The sequence below is a fragment of the Schistocerca serialis genome, chromosome 2 (assembly GCF_023864345.2).
Source record: "Schistocerca serialis cubense isolate TAMUIC-IGC-003099 chromosome 2, iqSchSeri2.2, whole genome shotgun sequence".
Lineage (NCBI taxonomy): Eukaryota > Metazoa > Arthropoda > Insecta > Orthoptera > Acrididae > Schistocerca > Schistocerca serialis.
In genome coordinates, this window is record NC_064639.1 from 239,525,754 (window position 1) to 239,538,781 (window position 13,028).

Here is a 13,028-nt window from a genome sequence, read left to right on the forward strand (position 1 = left end):
TTAAGTACGTTTACAGCTGAGGCACCATTTCATTCGCTTACTGTGGTGTAGCTGTTATCCCTATCGCAGTAGAATTGTCTGCAGTAAACCTGGAACAAATGTTCTCCTCTGACAGTGTACAACTCTTGTTGCGCAATCGTCTTAGAGTGGGATGTCATGTGTAATGTACTTCCTAATATCCCTACGTATTTGTAAATTTCAGGCACTCCCTCTTCATTAAATTTTGTTTTCCATACTTTTAATACTTTCTGCAGTTGGTCTGTTCTTTTACATGTCTGTCGCCATACAGTGTATGATTTATACAGAGGGGTCCAAAAAAATGTATCCACTGTTTAAAAGTCCGTAACTGGCAAACTAATTTACGGAGATGTCTCATCTTTGGTAGTGTAATAGTTTGTAGTTCCGGCAATCGCTAAACAAGTGTTGTACTGTGTTGTTTTGTTTTGTCAGATGACAGTCGTCAGATAGTCAATGTTTTGTTCTTAGTTCCACCTAGTTACTCGAGTAAACATGGCTGGCGCAAGGCTTACTTTCGATGAAAGGAAGTCAGTTTTGAAGTGGTATTTTAAGTACGAAAACATTAATGAGGTTCACCAGCAATGGCGAAATGAGTATCAAACATAGCCACCGACACGTTCAACGATTCGTCGCATTCAAGATAAATTTGAAGCCGAAGGGTGTGTTAAAGATGTACACAAACAACGATCTGGACGACCTGTAACAGTAACAAGTCCAGCTAACTCCCGTCGTGTGTTACGACAATTCACTCGCTCACCACAGAAGTCTATGAGACAGTGTGCCCGTGAAACTGGAGTGAGTTTTGAATTTTGAAGAAAGCAAAGTGGAAGTGCTACATCCCACGATTGCTACACGCAATGAACTAGGACGACGCAGACCGTAGAATGGAGTACTGCGAGTGGTTTACTAACATGGTGCGCAACGATGAAGAGTTTGCAGAGCTGATTGTGTGGTCTGATGAGGCACAGTTCAAACTCAATGGTACCGTAAATCCCCACAATTGTATCTACTGGGCCGCCGAAAATCCGAACGTCCACGTAGACAAAGCAGTGAATTTGCCAGGAGTAAATGTTTGGTGTGTGTTGCCTTACAGGTGCTTGATTGGGCCATTCGTCTTTGACGGCACAGTTACCGGTGAGGTGTACCTTCAGAAGCTTCAGACATCCATTTTACCTGCCATCCGAGACCTGTATGGAGACGTAAGAATTTACTTTCAACAAGATGGTGCCCCAGCCCACTACCAAAATCGTGTTAGGGCGTATCTCGACGAAAATCTACCAGGAAGATGGATAGGCCGTAGAGGTGCTGTGGAGTATCCACCACGTCCCCCAGACCTAACTGCTCTGGACTTTTACCTGTGGGGGACACTAAAGGACGTCGTCTATCGACAAAAGCCATGCGCATTGGATGAACTTCGAGAATCCATATAGGTTGGTTGGTTGGTTTGGGGGATTAAAGGGACCAGACTGCCATGGTCATCGGTCCCTTTTTCCAAAGACAAAGAACACCCACAGAGAATAAAAACAAGGAACAGAAGAGATCACAGACGATACAGAACAAGAGATACTGAGACAAAGACAAGACAAAACAAACGAAAACCACACAGAGTGTGACGGTGGTTGGCCGACCATAGACATAAAAAAGGAAAGGCCAACCACTTAGAACCACATTAAAAAATCAGTCTAAAACCATAGGCCAAAGGCCAGAATCAACACAAAAGAATAAAATAAAACAGAAACACTCAGAGTAAATGATAAAATCCCCCTGCGCGAATAAAACGTAAAACTAAGTCAGCCATAGTGGAGTCGTCTGTTAAAAGGGCAGGGAGCGTAGCAGGCAGCGCAAATGTCTGCCTGACCACAGCTAAAAGGGGGCAGGCCAGCAAAATGTGGGCCACTGTCAAAGCTGCCCCACAGCGACATAGAGGAGGGTCCTCCCGGCGCAGTAAATAACTGTGTGTCAGCCGGGAGTGGCCAATGCGGAGCCGGCAAAGAACTACTGAGTCCCTGCGAGTGGCTCGCAGGGATGACCGCCACACAGCCGTCGTCTCCTTGACAGCACGGAGGTTATTGCGCATTGGCAGTTCGCGCCATTCATCGTCCCATAGCGCCAAGATTTTGCGGCGGAAGACTGCCCGCAAATCAGCCTCTGGGAGGCCAACGTCCAGAGATGGCTTACTGGTGGCCTCTTTCGCCAGGCGGTCAACATGTTCGTTACCCGGGATACCGACATGACCGGGGGTCCACACAAAGACCACAGAGCGGCCGCAACAGGCGAGAGTATGCAGAGACTCGTGGATAGCCATCACCAAACGAGAACGAGGGAAACACTGGTCGAGAGCTCGCAAACCGCTCAGGGAATCGCTACAGATAACGAAGGACTCACCTGAGCAGGAGCGGATATACTCTAGGGCACGAAAGATGGCGACCAGTTCAGCAGTGTAAACGCTGCAGCCATCCGGCAAGGAACGTTGTTCGGAAAGGTCCCCTAGAGTGAGCGCATATCCGACACGACCAGCAACCATCGAACCGTCAGTGTAAACAACACCAGAGCCCTGATACGTGGCCAGGATGGAATAAAAGCGGCGGCGGAAGGCCTCTGGAGGGACTGAGTCCTTAGGGCCCTGTGCCAAGTCGAGCCGAAGGCTAGGGCGACGAACACACCATGGGGGTGTATGCAAAGTAGCCCGGAAAGGAGGTGGAACAGTGAAACCCTGGAGCCCAGAGAGAAGCTCTTTGACGCGGACCGCTATTGTACAACCAGACCGGGGCCGACGTTCTGGCATACGGACGACCGACCGCGGGAACAGGAGGCGATAGTTTGGATGCCCGGGCGAGCTTAGAACATGGGCAGCATAAGCGGCCAGCAAACGTTGGCGTCGGAACCGCAGTGGAGATACACCTGCCTCCACTAGTACGCTGTCCACAGGGCTGGTGCGGAAAGCACCAGTGGCAAGGCGTATCCCGCTGTGGAGAATCGGGTCCAGCACCCGTAACGCAGATGGGGATGCTGAGCCATAAGCCAGGCTCCCATAATCCAGATGGGACTGGATTAACGCCTGGTAGAGCCGCAACAGTGTAGAGCGGTCGGCGCCCCAGCGGGTGTTGCTCAAGCATCTCAGAGCGTTTAGATGCCGCCAACACGTCTGTTTCAGCTGCCGGATATGAGGCAGCCAAGTCAACCGGGCATCGAAAACCACCCCCAAAAACCTGTGGGTCTCCACCACAGCAAGGAGTTCGTCGGCAAGATAAAGCCGCGGCTCAGGATGGACTGTTCGGCGCCGGCAGAAATGCATAACGCAGGTCTTGGCTGCCGAAAACTGAAACCCATGCGCTACAGCCCAAGACTGCGCCTTACGGATAGCGCCCTGTAGCTGACGGTCAACAGCTGCAATGCCAGTAGAGCTGTAATAAAGGCAGAAGTCGTCAGCATACAGGGAAGCGGAGACAGAATTTCCCACGGCCGCAGCAAGCCCGTTAATGGCTATTAAAAACAGACAGACACTTAAAACAGAGCCCTGTGGCACACCGTTCTCCTGGACGTGGGAGGAACTATATGAGGCCGCGACTTGCACGCGGAAGGTACGACACGACAGAAAATTGCGGATAAAAATCGGCAGAGGACCCCGAAGACCCCATCCATGAAGCGTAGAAAGAATGTGATGACGCCATGTCGTATCGTACGCCTTCCGCATGTCGAAAAAGACAGCGACCAGGTGCTGACGGCGGGCAAAAGCAGTACGGATGGCCGACTCCAGACTCACCAGATTGTCGGTGGCGGAGCGGCCTTTACGGAACCCACCCTGAGACGGAGCCAGAAGGCCCCGAGACTCCAGTACCCAATGCAAGCGCCGGCTCACCATCCGTTCAAGCAACTTACAAAGAACGTTGGTTAGGCTAATGGGACGGTAGCTGTCCACCTCCAGAGGGGTCTTCCCAGGTTTCAAAACGGGGATGACAATGCCTTCCCGCCATTGCGACGGAAACTCCCCCTCGACCCAAAGACGGTTGTAAAGATCGAGAAGGCGCCGCTGGCAGTCCACTGAAAGGTGTTTCAGCATCTGACAGTGGATGCCATCTGGCCCAGGAGCGGTATCAGGGCAAGCAGCTAGGGCACTGCGAAATTCCCACTCACTGAATGGAGCATTGTAAGATTCCGGGTGGTTGCTGCGAAACGAAAGGCTCCGACGTTCCAGCCGCTCTTTAATGGAGCGGAAGGCCTGGGGGTAATTCGCAGAAGCGGAACTCATAGCAAAATGCTCTGCTAAGCGATTTGCAATGACGTCGGAGTCGGTACAAACGGCTCCATTCAGTGAGAGCGCAGGGACGCTGGCAGGGGTCCGATAGCCGTAGACGCGTCGAATCTTGGCCCAGACCTGCGAGGGAGTGACATGGAGGCCAATGGTGGACACATACCGCTCCCAGCACTCCTTCTTGCCTTGCTGGATAAGGAGGCGGGCCCGCGCACGCAGCCGTTTGAAGGCGATAAGGTGGGCTAAGGAGGGATGTCGCTTGTGACGCTGGAGCGCCCGCCGGCGATCTTTAATCGCTTCAGCGATCTCAGGCGACCACCAAGGCACAGCCTTCCGCCGAGCGGACCCAGAAGAACGGGGAATGGCAGATTCGGCGGCAGTAACGATGCCGGTGGTGACAGATTGAACCACCGCATCAATGTCATCAGTAGAGAGAGGCTCAAAAGCGGCAGTGGAGGAGAACAAATCCCAGTCAGCCTTATTCATAGCCCATCTGCTAGGGCGCCCAGAAGAGTGACGCTGTGGTAGTGACAAAAAGAGCGGAAAGTGGTCACTACCACACAGGTCGTCATGCACACTCCATTGGACAGACGGTAAGAGGCTAGGGCTACAGATGGAAAGGTCAATGGCGGAGTAGGTGCCATGCGCCACACTGAAGTGTGTGAAGGCGCCATCATTTAACAGCGAGAGATCGAGCTGCGACAACAAATGTTCAACTATGGCGCCTCGACCTGTGGCCACTGACCCACCCCACAGAGGGTTATGGGCGTTGAAGTCGCCCAATAGCAAGAAAGGCGGCGGCAATTGGGCGCCCAGTGCAGCCAGGACATGCTGCGAGACATCACCATCCGGTGGAATGTAAAGACTGCAGACGGTAATAGCCTGTGGCGTCCATACGCGTACAGCGACAGCCTCTAAAGGCGTCTGGAGAGGGACAGACTCGCTGTGCAGAGTGTGAAGGACATAAATGCAGACGCCACCAGACACCCTTTCATAAGCTGCTCGGTTCTTGTAATAACCCCGATAGCCACGGAGGGCGGGGGTTCGCATCGCTGGAAACCAAGTTTCCTGGAGAGCAATGCAGAAGAAAGGGCGAAGGCTGAGAAGTTGGCGGAGCTCAGCTAAACGGTGGCAAAAACCGCCGCAGTTCCACTGGAGGATGGTATTGTCCATGGCTGAGAAAGGCGTGGAAGGACTGGGAAGGCAATTTACGCCGCTTGTTCACTCACTGCCACCGATTCAGTACCCGTACGAGAGGCATCCATGGCGTCTGAGGGACCAGCGAGATCAAGGTCCTCAGCGGACGCTAGAATCTCGACTTCATCCTCAGACGCAGAGCGCGAAAGGTGCGGTGGGGTTGGTGCCACCGCAAGTTCTTTGGCCTTAGAGGTCTTTCTCTTGGACTTCTCTCGCTGAACCTTGGGTTTCACCGGCTGGGAAGGCTTCACCGATTCAGTCTCCGGGACAGAGGAGGATCGTGAAGCCCTACGCCCGGCCGCAGGTGAGGACTTATGCCACTGGTGGCCGTCATCCTTCCCGCTGGTGGAACCCTGGGAAGGGAGGGTCCCAAGGGAACTCTTACGGGCGAGAGTAGCCGAAGAAGTTAGACGCTTCTCCGGCTGAGAAGCGGGGACGGACGTCCCCGACGGGTGGGAGGAGGTTGCTCCTGAGGTAGGTGGTGCAGGCGCAACCGGTTGGGTAGAGCCCCCCACGGGCAAGGGGGCAGGAGGAGTCTTACTGCTTATCGAGCTGGCTGGAAGTCTCGAAACTGATGGAGCTAGCACAGTTGTTGTAGCAGCTGCATAAGAAGATGCCATTCTCACAGGATGGAGTCTGTCATATTTCCGTTTGGCCTCAGTATAGGTCAGCCGGTCCAGGGTCTTATATTCCATGATTTTGCGCTCTTTCTGAAAGACTTTGCAGTCAGGCGAGCAAGGTGAATGGTGCTCCCCGCAGTTGACGCAGATGGGTGGCGGGGCACATGGAGTATCGGGATGAGATGGGCGTCCGCAATCGCGACATGTGAGGCTGGAAGTGCAGCGGGAAGACATATGGCCGAACTTCCAGCACTTGAAGCACCGCATCGGGGGAGGGATATAGGGCTTGACGTCACATCGGTAGACCATCACCTTGACCTTTTCCGGTAACGTATCACCCTCGAAGGCCAAGATGAAGGCACCGGTAGCAACCTGATTGTCCCTCGGACCCCGATGAACGCGCCGGACGAAATGAACACCTCTACGTTCTAAGTTGGCGCGCAGCTCGTCATCAGACTGCAAAAGGAGATCCCTATGGAAAATAACACCCTGGACCATATTTAAACTCTTATGTGGTGTAATAGAAACGTTAACATCCCCCAACTTGTCACAAGCAAGTAACCTGCGGGACTGGGCGGAGGATGCCGTTTGTATCAGTACTGACCCAGAGTGCATTTTAGACAAGCCCTCCACCTCCCCAAACTTGTCCTCTAAATGCTCGACGAAGAACTGAGGCTTTGTGGAGAGAAAAGACTCCCCACCAGCTCTCGTGCAAACTAAGAATCGGGGCGAATAACTGTTACCTCCATCCTGAGACTTACGCTCTTCCCACGGCGAGGCCAGGGAGGGGAACGTTTTCGGATCGTACTTCTGAGCATTAAATTGAGCCCGAGAACGCTTAGAGACTGCTGGCGACTGGCCGCCAGCGAGAGATGATGTACCACGCTTCATTGCGGGTCATCCGCCCTGATGCCACCTACTCCGACCAAGGGCCCTCCCCACGGGTGCCACCCAGCCACAGCAAAGGCCACCTGGCAGGATGGCCATTGCCGGGAGTCCTGATGCCCCAGGGAGATGGGCATCTACTCCTTGGCATACGTGGGGAGTGAACGGCGCAGGCATCAGTAGAGCGATCCCTGTGTTGTCAGGGGGCTACAACCAAGAGGGTACATGGCGACCCCACCACAACGGACTGGCTACCGTGCTGGATCTTAGGTGCAAAAATGGCCAAGGTCGTCGTCACAGTTAAAAGAAACACTGCAGAGTGCAGCGTGGTAATCGCCCAAGAGATCGAAAACGAGCGGAACACCATTGCAACGACGAGAAAGACGGCTATAGGTCTAATTGCACGAAGGATATAGTGCACCATGTAAGGTGCCCTTCCCCAACTGGCTCGCTCTTCGGAATAATTTAGATAGATGGAGGTCAAACCCGAGAGGGGACCATCACATAAGGCCGAAACGTTTGAGACTCCTTTTAGTCGCCTCTTACGACAGGCAGGAATACCGCGGGCCTATTCTTACCCCCGAACCCGCAGGGGGAGAGAATCCATATACATTCATGTGCAAATATCTTTCTGAACACGTTGCAGTCAGTAGTTCGTGTTGCAGTTCGGCGGCATATTTTGTGTGTGGATGTTAATGGTGACCATTTCTAACACCTACAGTGATATCTTTAAGTTGGACATTAAGCTACACTTTCACCAAAAATGAGACAGCTCCGTCAATTAGTTTGCAAGTTATGGACTTTTAAACGGTGAATACATTTTGGACCCCTCTGTATGTACTAGATACAATTCTATTATCGTAATCTTCTGTACTAATTAAATGCCACGGTCAACTAAGCAGAGGATGCTGTTTTTAGATGGGATCTCCCATATTCGCTAAGCAGCACCTACGACCGATCACAAGGGTACCTGTTTGTAAACGTGGAGCTCCCTCGGAGCATAAAATTAGCGTTTGTTTATGGTTTGCCGAGATTATCTTTTCGGTGAAGCCGTTTATTTTCTTTTGCCTGACAGCTGCACTCCGCACTTGGTGCGTTAGGCTGGTGTGTGGAAGAAAGAGCCCCTTACCTAAACAAAAGCCAGTTATGGCACATATGTATATTTCTCCCGCGTTAGCACAGAAACGTTTTGTGAAGAAAAAGGAAAGGCTTGAGGAGAAATGGAAACAAAATTACCGTTTCTGATCAGTACTTTTACTACCGTAACGTGCACTTAACGGTGACATCATCATCTTTTTTTCTGCTTAGCAGTCTGATCGTTTAGTCGGACGTATGTTCGACAACTTGCGTGTCCCTAACCTACCCAAGACATGCGACAGTGGAAAAGGAAAATACATTCTAAGTTGGAATCAAAACCAGGTGTAGTTTCTGGTGGCTTCTCAGGTCGTTGGGAAGTGAAGGTTAGACTAAAGACGGACTGAAAGTTTGCTTGGTCGATCCGCTTTCTAGACCACCAGGTCCGACACTTTGATTACTGAAATACTGCGATCGGAAGCGTAAACAGATACCTCGATTTAGTTATTGTTGACATCTCCATTTAGTTATAGCTTTCTATGCTACTGGAACTGCATACATTCCATAACACAAAGATAAACTTCATCGGCATAAATATGTGGTGTTTGTTCTCTCTGGCACTCTGTAGAGCATGTTTGGTTACAACAGCGGTATGTGGGAGAGCGTTATCGTGTTGGAAAGCACCCCCTGGGATGCTGTTCATGAGTGGCAGCGCAACAGATCGGTTCACCAGATTGACGTACAAATTTTCAGTCAAGGTATGTGAGATAACCACGAGAGTGCTTGTGCTGTCATACGAAATCACACCTCAAATCATAAGACCAGGTGAAGGTCCAGTGTGTCTAGCAGGCAGATACGTTGGCTCCCAGCCCTCAACTAGCCTCTTCCTAACCAACACACTGCGTCACTTCCACCGAAGCAGATCCAGCTTTCATCAGAAAACACAACACACCTCGACCCTCCGCTCCAATGCGCTCTCGCTTGACACTACAGAAGCAGCAAACGGCGGTGGGTTGGGTTCAGTCGAATGCAAAGCTACAGGGCGTCTGCCTCGCAGGTGCTCTTCAAGTAACCCATATGTAACAGTTCGGTCTGTCACTGTGGTTCCACGCGCTGCTCAGATTTCTACTGCAGATGCAGTATGATGCGCCAGAGCCATACGCCAAACACCATGGTCTTCCTGCTCGGTACATCTACATCTACATCTATACTCCGCGAGCCACCTTACGGTGTGTGGCGGAGGGTACTTATTGTACCACTATCTGATCCCCCCTTCCCTGTTCCATTCACGAATTGTGCGTGGGAAGAACGACTGCTTGTAAGTCTCCGTATTTGCTCTAATTTCTCGGATCTTTCCGTTGTGATCATTACGCGAGATATATGTGGGCGGTAGTAATATGTTGCCCATCTCTTCCCGGAATGTGCTCTCTCGTAATTTCGATAATAAACCTCTCCGTATTGCGTAACGCCTTTCTTGAAGTGTCCGCCACTGGAGCTTGTTCAGCATCTCCGTAACGCTCTCGCGCTGACTAAATGTCCCCATGACGAATCGCGCTGCTTTTCGCTGGATCATGTCTATCTCTTCTATTAATCCAACCTGGTAAGGGTCCCATACTGATGAGCAATACTCAAGAATCGGACGAACAAGCGTTTTGTAAGCTACTTCTTTCGTCGATGAGTCACATTTTCTTAGAATTCTTCCTATGAATCTCAACCTGGCGCCTGCTTTTCCCACTATTTGTTTTATGTGATCATTGTACTTCAGATCGCTCCGGATAGTAACTCCTAAGTATTTTACGGTCGTTACCGCTTCCAATGATTTACCACCTATGGCATAATCGTACTGGAATGGATTTCTGCCCCTATGTATGCGCATTATATTACATTTATCTACGTTTAGGGAAAGCTGCAGCTGTCGCACCATGCATTAATCCTCTGCAGGTCCTCCTGGAGTACGTACGAGTCTTCTGATATTGCTACTTTCTTGTAGACAACCGTGTCATCTGCAAATAGCCTCACGGAGCTACCGATGTTGTCAACTAAGTCATTTATGTATATTGTAAACAATAAAGGTCCTATCACGCTTCCCTGCGGTACTCCCGAAATTACCTCTACATCTGCAGATTTTGAACCGTTAAGAATGACATGTTGTGTTCTTTCTTCTAGGAAATCCTGAATCCAATCACAAACCTGGTCCGATATTCCGTAAGCTCGTATTTTTTTCACTAAACGTAAGTGCGGAACCGTATCAAATGCCTTCCTGAAGTCCAGGAATACGGCATCAATCTGCTCGCCAGTGTCTACGGCACTGTGAATTTCTTGGGCAAATAGGGCGAGCTGAGTTTCACATGATCTCTGTTTGCGGAATCAATGTTGGTTATGATGAAGGAGATTTGTATTATCTAAGAACGTCATAATACGAGAACACAAACCATGTTCCATTATTCTACAACAGATTGACGTAAGCGAAATAGGCCTATAATTATTCGCATCTGATTTATGACCCTTCTTGAAAATGGGAACGACCTGCGCTTTCTTCCAGTCGCTAGGTACTTTACGTTCTTCCAGCGATCTACGATAAATTGCTGATAGAAAGGGGGCAAGTTCTTTAGCATAATCACTGTAGAATCTTAAGGGTATCTCGTCTGGTCCGGATGCTTTTCCGCTACTAAGTGATAGCAGTTGTTTTTCAATTCCGATATCGTTTATTTCAATATTTTCCATTTTGGCGTCCGTGCGATGGCTGAAGTCAGGGACCGTGTTACGATTTTCCGCAGTGAAACAGTTTCGGAACACTGAATTCAGTATTTCTGCCTTTCTTCGGTCGTCCTCTGTTTCGGTGCCATCGTGGTCAACGAGTGACTGAATAGGGGATTTAGATCCGCTTACCGATTTTACATATGACCAAAACTTTTTAGGGTTCTTGTTTAGATTGTTTGCCAATGTTTTATGTTCGAATTCGTTGAATGCTTCTCTCATTGCTCTCTTTACGCTCTTTTTCGCTTCGTTTAGCTTTTCCTTATCAGCTATGATTCGACTACTCTTAAACCTATGATGAAGCTTTCTTTGTTTCCGTAGTACCTTTCGTACATGATTGTTATACCACGGTGGATCTTTCCCCTCGCTTTGGACCTTAGTCGGTACGAACTTATCTAAGGCGTACTGGACGATGTTTCTGAATTTTTTCCATTTTTGTTCCACATCCTCAGAAATGAACGTTTGATGGTGGTCACTCAGATATTCTGCGATTTGTGCCCTATCACTCTTGTTAAGCAAATATATTTTCCTTCCTTTCTTGGCATTTCTTATTACACTTGTAGTCATTGATGCAACCACTGACTTATGATCACTGATACCCTCTTCTACATTCACGGAGTCGAAAAGTTCCGGTCTATTTGTTGCTATGAGGTCTAAAACGTTAGCTTCACGAGTTGGTTCTCTAACTATCTGCTCGAAGTAATTCTCGGACAAGGCAGTCAGGATAATGTCACAAGAGTCTCTGTCCCTGGCTCCAGTTCTGATTGTGTGACTATCCCATTCTATACCTGGTAGATTGAAGTCTCCCCCTATTACAATAGTATGATCACGAAACTTCTTCACGACGTTCTGCAGGTTCTCTCTGAGGCGCTCAACTACTACGGTTGCTGATGCAGGTGGTCTATAGAAGCATCCGACTATCATATCTGACCCACCTTTGATACTTAACTTAACCCAGATTATTTCACATTCGCATTCGCTAATAACTTCACTGGATATTATTGAATTCTTTACTGCTATAAATACTCCTCCACCATTGGCGTTTATCCTATCCTTGCGGTATATATTCCATTCTGTGTCTAGGATTTCGTTACTGTTCACTTCCGGTTTTAACCAACTTTCCGTTCCTAATACTATATGCGCACTATTTCCTTCAATAAGAGATACTAATTCAGGAACCTTGCCCTGGATACTCCTGCAGTTTACCAATATTACGTTGACTTTTCCTGTTTTTGGTCTCTGAGGACGGACGTTCTTTATCAACGATGATAATGTCCTCTCTGGTAAGCCGTCAGGTATTTTATCGTTTCGCCCAAGGGGGGTCCCTCTAACCTAAAAAAACCCCGTGTGCACGCCACACGTACTCTGCTACCCTAGTAGCTGCTTCCGGTGTGTAGTGCACGCCTGACCTGTCTAGGGGGGCCCTACAGTTCTCCACCCAATAACGGAGGTCGATGAATTTGCAACCATTATAGTCGCAGAGTCGTCTGAGCCTCTGGTTTAGACCCTCCACACGGCTCCAAACCAGAGGACCGCGATCGACTCTGGGCACTATGCTGCAGATATTAAGCTCAGCTTGCACTCCGCGTGCGATGCTGGTTGTCTTCACCAAATCAGCCAGCCGCCGGAAGGAACCAAGGATGGCCTCAGAACCCAAGCGGCAGGCGTCATTCGTTCCGACATGTGCTACTATCTGCAGCCGGTCACACCCAGTGCGTTCAATAGCTGCCGGAAGGGCCTCCTCCACATTACGGACGAGACCCCCCGGCAAGCACACCGAGTGCACACTGGCATTCTTCCCCGACCTACCCGCTATTTTCCTAAGGGGCTCCATAACCCGCCTAACGTTGGAGCTCCCTATAACTAATAGGCCCGCCCTCTGTGACTGTCGGGACCTTGCCGGAGAATCGGCCACTGGCCCAACAGGCGAGGCATCCTGTGGTGGCTCGGAAACGATGTCATCACCACTAGGAAGCACTCCGTACCTGTTGGAAAGGGGTAAGGCAGCTGCCACGCGGCCAGATCCCACCTTCGCCTTTCGGCGAGGCACGCGCGAGCCCACCACTGTCCGCCATTCACCCTGGAGTGATGGCTGACCGGTAAGATGTTCACTGCCGGAAGACGCAGCGACAGCAGGAGTTCCATGCGATTCCAAGGCCACCGAAGTAGGCATAGGTCTCACCACAGTTGCCCCAACGCCACTACGAGCCGACGCCTGCGCCTCG